Genomic DNA, 5,000 nt, shown 5'->3' on the forward strand with positions numbered 1-5,000 from the left:
TCTCCTTTGAATTTAAATTGTCCTTACTTTATGTGCTCGTCCCACGATTGAAGTGCTTGCTTAGAAAATAGCTTTTTTTTTTAAACTTTGCTTGAAAAAAAAAAAAAATGGATTGAACCCTGCGAGCAGCGCTTTGACCATCCAGTCTTTATTTGTAACATGTCATTGGGGACTTGATATGGATAATGCTTGGACATGTCCTTTGATTCAAGTGCTCAGAATTGATCTTCCATGACAAAGGTTTCAAGTAGGTTCTTCAATAGCGTTAATCTGGTCACATTAGAGGTAAAATGGACAGAACGAGATAGCGGACTGGTTAAGGGCCTGTAGGAAACAGGAGAAGCTGTGATGGCCGAGAGGTTAAGGCGTTGGAATCGAAATCCAATGGGGTCTCCCCGCGCAGGTTCGAACCCTGCTCACAGCGCTTTGACAAACCAGTCTTTAATTGCAACATATCATTGGAGACATGGATAATGGATAATGTGCTTAATGTCCTTTCATTCAAGTGCTCAGAATATTTTTTCCTTGACAAACAGTTCAAATAGGCTTTTCAGTAGAAAGTCTAGTCTTTACAGAAGTAAAATGTACAGAATCAGATAGCCGACTGGTTAAGTTCTGGTTTTTAATGTAGCAGGCTGTGATGGCCGAGTGGTTAAGGCGTTGGACTTGAAATCCAATGGGGTCTCCCCGCGCAGGTTCGAACCCTGCTCACAGCGCTTTGACAAACAGGTCTTTATTTGCAACATGTCATTGGAGACTTGATATTTATGATGTATGCTTAATGCCTGTCCTTTGATTCAGGTGGTCAGAATAAAATTCCTTGACAAACAGTTCAAACAGGCTCTTCAGTAGAAGGTCTAGTCTTTACAGAAGTAAAATGTACAGAATCAGATAGCCGACTGGTATTTAACGTAGCTAGCTGCGATGGCCACGTGGTTAAGGCGTTGGACTCGAAATCCAATGAGGTCTACCCACACATGATCGAACCCTGCTCACAGTGCTTTGACAAACCAGTAAAGTAAAATGTACAGAATCAGATAGCCGACTGGTTAAGGCCTGGTTTTTAATGTAACGCTATCTCGTTTGCAACATGTCATTGGAGACTTGATATGGATAATGTCTGGACTTGTCCTTTGATTCAGGTGGTCAGAATATAATTCCTTGACAAACAGGTTCTTCAGTAGAAGGTCTAGTCTTTACAGAAGTAAAATGTACAGAATCAGATAGCCGACTGGTTAAGGCCTGGTTTTTAATGTAGCAAGCTGCGATGGCCGAGTGGTTAAGGCGTTGGACTTGAAATCCAATGGGGTCTCCCCGCGCAGATTTGAACCCTGCTCACAGCGCTTTGACAAACCAGTCTTTATTTGCAACATGTCATTGGAGACTTGATATGGATAATGTTTGCTTAATGCATGGACTTGTTCTTTGATTCAGGTGCTCAGAGTATATCTGCATTGGTAAAGAGTTAAAATAGTCTCTTCAGTACAGAGACTGTTGTTTGTATTAGATTTATGATGGAAATTCTGAGAGACAGGTCGGTATGTCCTCAGACCTGAAACCCCATGGGGTCTCTCTGCTCTTTTTTAAATCTTATTCTCAGTGAATAGTCCACTTGTACTTTCTCTGCACATAGTTTTTTGACTTGCACATTAAACTTCCAACCTTCACAGCTTTGGAAAGGACCGAGGTTAATTGGCGCAATAAGAGCAAAATGTTGTGCCATCAAGTTTACCATTTTTCACCAATGATGTCTGTTTCCAAATCCCAATCCCTTTACTTGCATTCCAACAGCTGCAATGGCCGAGTTCTTTAGACTTTGGACCTGAATTTCAATGGGGTCTCCCCACCCATGTTCTTAACTTGCTTGAAGCATATAGCCCACTTCTGCTTTATCCTCATCAATTTCCTTAGATTCCTGTGATGGCTAAGTGGTTTAAGCATTGTAATTGAAGTCCAATGTATTCTCCCTGTACAGTTTTCAACTCTCCTTAGTGGGCGATGATAAAGTCGACCTTTAATAATTGGGTCTATCTCCTTTGAATTTAAATTGTCCTTACTTTATGTGCTCGTCCCACGATTGAAGTGCTTGCTTAGAAAATAGCTTTTTTTTAAAAACTTTGCTTGAAAAAAAAAAAAAATGGATTGAACCCTGCGAGCAGCGCTTTGACCATCCAGTCTTTATTTGTAACATGTCATTGGGGACTTGATATGGATAATGCTTGGACATGTCCTTTGATTCAAGTGCTCAGAATTGATCTTCCATGACAAAGGTTTCAAGTAGGTTCTTCAATAGCGTTAATCTGGTCACATTAGAGGTAAAATGGACAGAACGAGATAGCGGACTGGTTAAGGGCCTGTAGGAAACAGGAGAAGCTGTGATGGCCGAGAGGTTAAGGCGTTGGAATCTAAATCCAATGGGGTCTCCCCGCGCAGGTTCGAACCCTGCTCACAACGCTTTGACAAACCAGTCTTTATTTGCAACATATCATTGGAGACATGGATAATGGATAATGTGCTTAATGTCCTTTCATTCAAGTGCTCAGAATATTTTTTCCTTGACAAACAGTTCAAATAGGCTTTTCAGTAGAAAGTCTAGTCTTTACAGAAGTAAAATGTACAGAATCAGATAGCCGACTGGTTAAGTTCTGGTTTTTAATGTAGCAGGCTGTGATGGCCGAGTGGTTAAGGCGTTGGACTTGAAATCCAATGGGGTCTCCCCGCGCAGGTTCGAACCCTGCTCACAGCGCTTTGACAAACAGGTCTTTATTTGCAACATGTCATTGGAGACTTGATATTTATGATGTATGCTTAATGCCTGTCCTTTGATTCAGGTGGTCAGAATAAAATTCCTTGACAAACAGTTCAAACAGGCTCTTCAGTAGAAGGTCTAGTCTTTACAGAAGTAAAATGTACAGAATCAGATAGCCGACTGGTATTTAACGTAGCTAGCTGCGATGGCCACGTGGTTAAGGCGTTGGACTCGAAATCCAATGAGGTCTACCCACACATGATCGAACCCTGCTCACAGTGCTTTGACAAACCAGTAAAGTAAAATGTACAGAATCAGATAGCCGACTGGTTAAGGCCTGGTTTTTAATGTAACGCTATCTCGTTTGCAACATGTCATTGGAGACTTGATATGGATAATGTCTGGACTTGTCCTTTGATTCAGGTGGTCAGAATATAATTCCTTGACAAACAGGTTCTTCAGTAGAAGGTCTAGTCTTTACAGAAGTAAAATGTACAGAATCAGATAGCCGACTGGTTAAGGCCTGGTTTTTAATGTAGCAAGCTGCGATGGCCGAGTGGTTAAGGCGTTGGACTTGAAATCCAATGGGGTCTCCCCGCGCAGATTTGAACCCTGCTCACAGCGCTTTGACAAACCAGTCTTTATTTGCAACATGTCATTGGAGACTTGATATGGATAATGTTTGCTTAATGCATGGACTTGTTCTTTGATTCAGGTGCTCAGAGTATATCTGCATTGGTAAAGAGTTAAAATAGTCTCTTCAGTACAGAGACTGTTGTTTGTATTAGATTTATGATGGAAATTCTGAGAGACAGGTCGGTATGTCCTCAGACCTGAAACCCCATGGGGTCTCTCTGCTCTTTTTTAAATCTTATTCTCAGTGAATAGTCCACTTGTACTTTCTCTGCACATAGTTTTTTGACTTGCACATTAAACTTCCAACCTTCACAGCTTTGGAAAGGACCGAGGTTAATTGGCGCAATAAGAGCAAAATGTTGTGCCATCAAGTTTACCATTTTTCACCAATGATGTCTGTTTCCAAATCCCAATCCCTTTACTTGCATTCCAACAGCTGCAATGGCCGAGTTCTTTAGACTTTGGACCTGAATTTCAATGGGGTCTCCCCACCCATGTTCTTAACTTGCTTGAAGCATATAGCCCACTTCTGCTTTATCCTCATCAATTTCCTTAGATTCCTGTGATGGCTAAGTGGTTTAAGCATTGTAATTGAAGTCCAATGTATTCTCCCTGTACAGTTTTCAACTCTCCTTAGTGGGCGATGATAAAGTCGACCTTTAATAATTGGGTCTATCTCCTTTGAATTTAAATTGTCCTTACTTTATGTGCTCGTCCCACGATTGAAGTGCTTGCTTAGAAAATAGCTTTTTTTTAAAAAACTTTGCTTGAAAAAAAAAAAAAATGGATTGAACCCTGCGAGCAGCGCTTTGACCATCCAGTCTTTATTTGTAACATGTCATTGGGGACTTGATATGGATAATGCTTGGACATGTCCTTTGATTCAAGTGCTCAGAATTGATCTTCCATGACAAAGGTTTCAAGTAGGTTCTTCAATAGCGTTAATCTGGTCACATTAGAGGTAAAATGGACAGAACGAGATAGCGGACTGGTTAAGGGCCTGTAGGAAACAGGAGAAGCTGTGATGGCCGAGAGGTTAAGGCGTTGGACTCGAAATCCAATGGGGTCTCCCCGCGCAGGTTCGAACCCTGCTCACAGCGCTTTGACAAACCAGTCTTTATTTGCAACATATCATTGGAGACATGGATAATGGATAATGTGCTTAATGTCCTTTCATTCAAGTGCTCAGAATATTTTTTCCTTGACAAACAGTTCAAATAGGCTTTTCAGTAGAAGGTCTAGTCTTTACAGAAGTAAAATGTACAGAATCAGATAGCCGACTGGTTAAGTTCGGGTTTTTAATGTAGCAGGCTGTGATGGCCGAGTGGTTAAGGCGTTGGACTTGAAATCCAATGGGGTCTCCCCGCGCAGGTTCGAACCCTGCTCACAGCGCTTTGACAAACAGGTCTTTATTTGCAACATGTCATTGGAGACTTGATATTTATGATGTATGCTTAATGCATGGACCTGTCCTTTGATTCAGGTGGTCAGAATAAAATTCCTTGACAAACAGTTCAAACAGGCTCTTCAGTAGAAGGTCTAGTCTTTACAGAAGTAAAATGTACAGAATCAGATAGCCGACTGGTATTTAACGTAGCTAGCTGCGATGGCCACG

The 5,000-nt window shown here is 41.4% G+C and overlaps 7 non-coding genes across 7 annotated transcripts; all 7 read left to right on the plus strand.

Annotated features, from left to right (window-relative positions):
- Window positions 1-342: 342 nt before the first annotated feature.
- trnas-cga lies at window positions 343-424 on the plus strand. Its single transcript has one exon. It is a non-coding gene; the product is annotated as a tRNA-Ser (tRNA).
- A 210-nt stretch (window positions 425-634) lies between these two features.
- trnas-uga lies at window positions 635-716 on the plus strand. Its single transcript has one exon. It is a non-coding gene; the product is annotated as a tRNA-Ser (tRNA).
- A 545-nt stretch (window positions 717-1,261) lies between these two features.
- trnas-uga lies at window positions 1,262-1,343 on the plus strand. The gene has a single exon. It is a non-coding gene; the product is annotated as a tRNA-Ser (tRNA).
- A 1,321-nt stretch (window positions 1,344-2,664) lies between these two features.
- trnas-uga lies at window positions 2,665-2,746 on the plus strand. The gene has a single exon. It is a non-coding gene; the product is annotated as a tRNA-Ser (tRNA).
- A 545-nt stretch (window positions 2,747-3,291) lies between these two features.
- On the plus strand, window positions 3,292-3,373 carry trnas-uga. Its single transcript has one exon. It is a non-coding gene; the product is annotated as a tRNA-Ser (tRNA).
- Window positions 3,374-4,403: 1,030 nt separating this feature from the next.
- Window positions 4,404-4,485, plus strand: trnas-cga. Its single transcript has one exon. It is a non-coding gene; the product is annotated as a tRNA-Ser (tRNA).
- Window positions 4,486-4,695: 210 nt separating this feature from the next.
- Window positions 4,696-4,777, plus strand: trnas-uga. The gene has a single exon. It is a non-coding gene; the product is annotated as a tRNA-Ser (tRNA).
- Window positions 4,778-5,000: the final 223 nt, after the last annotated feature.

The sequence above is a fragment of the Oncorhynchus mykiss genome, chromosome 12, assembly GCF_013265735.2.
Source record: "Oncorhynchus mykiss isolate Arlee chromosome 12, USDA_OmykA_1.1, whole genome shotgun sequence".
Classification (NCBI taxonomy): Eukaryota; Metazoa; Chordata; class Actinopteri; order Salmoniformes; family Salmonidae; genus Oncorhynchus; species Oncorhynchus mykiss.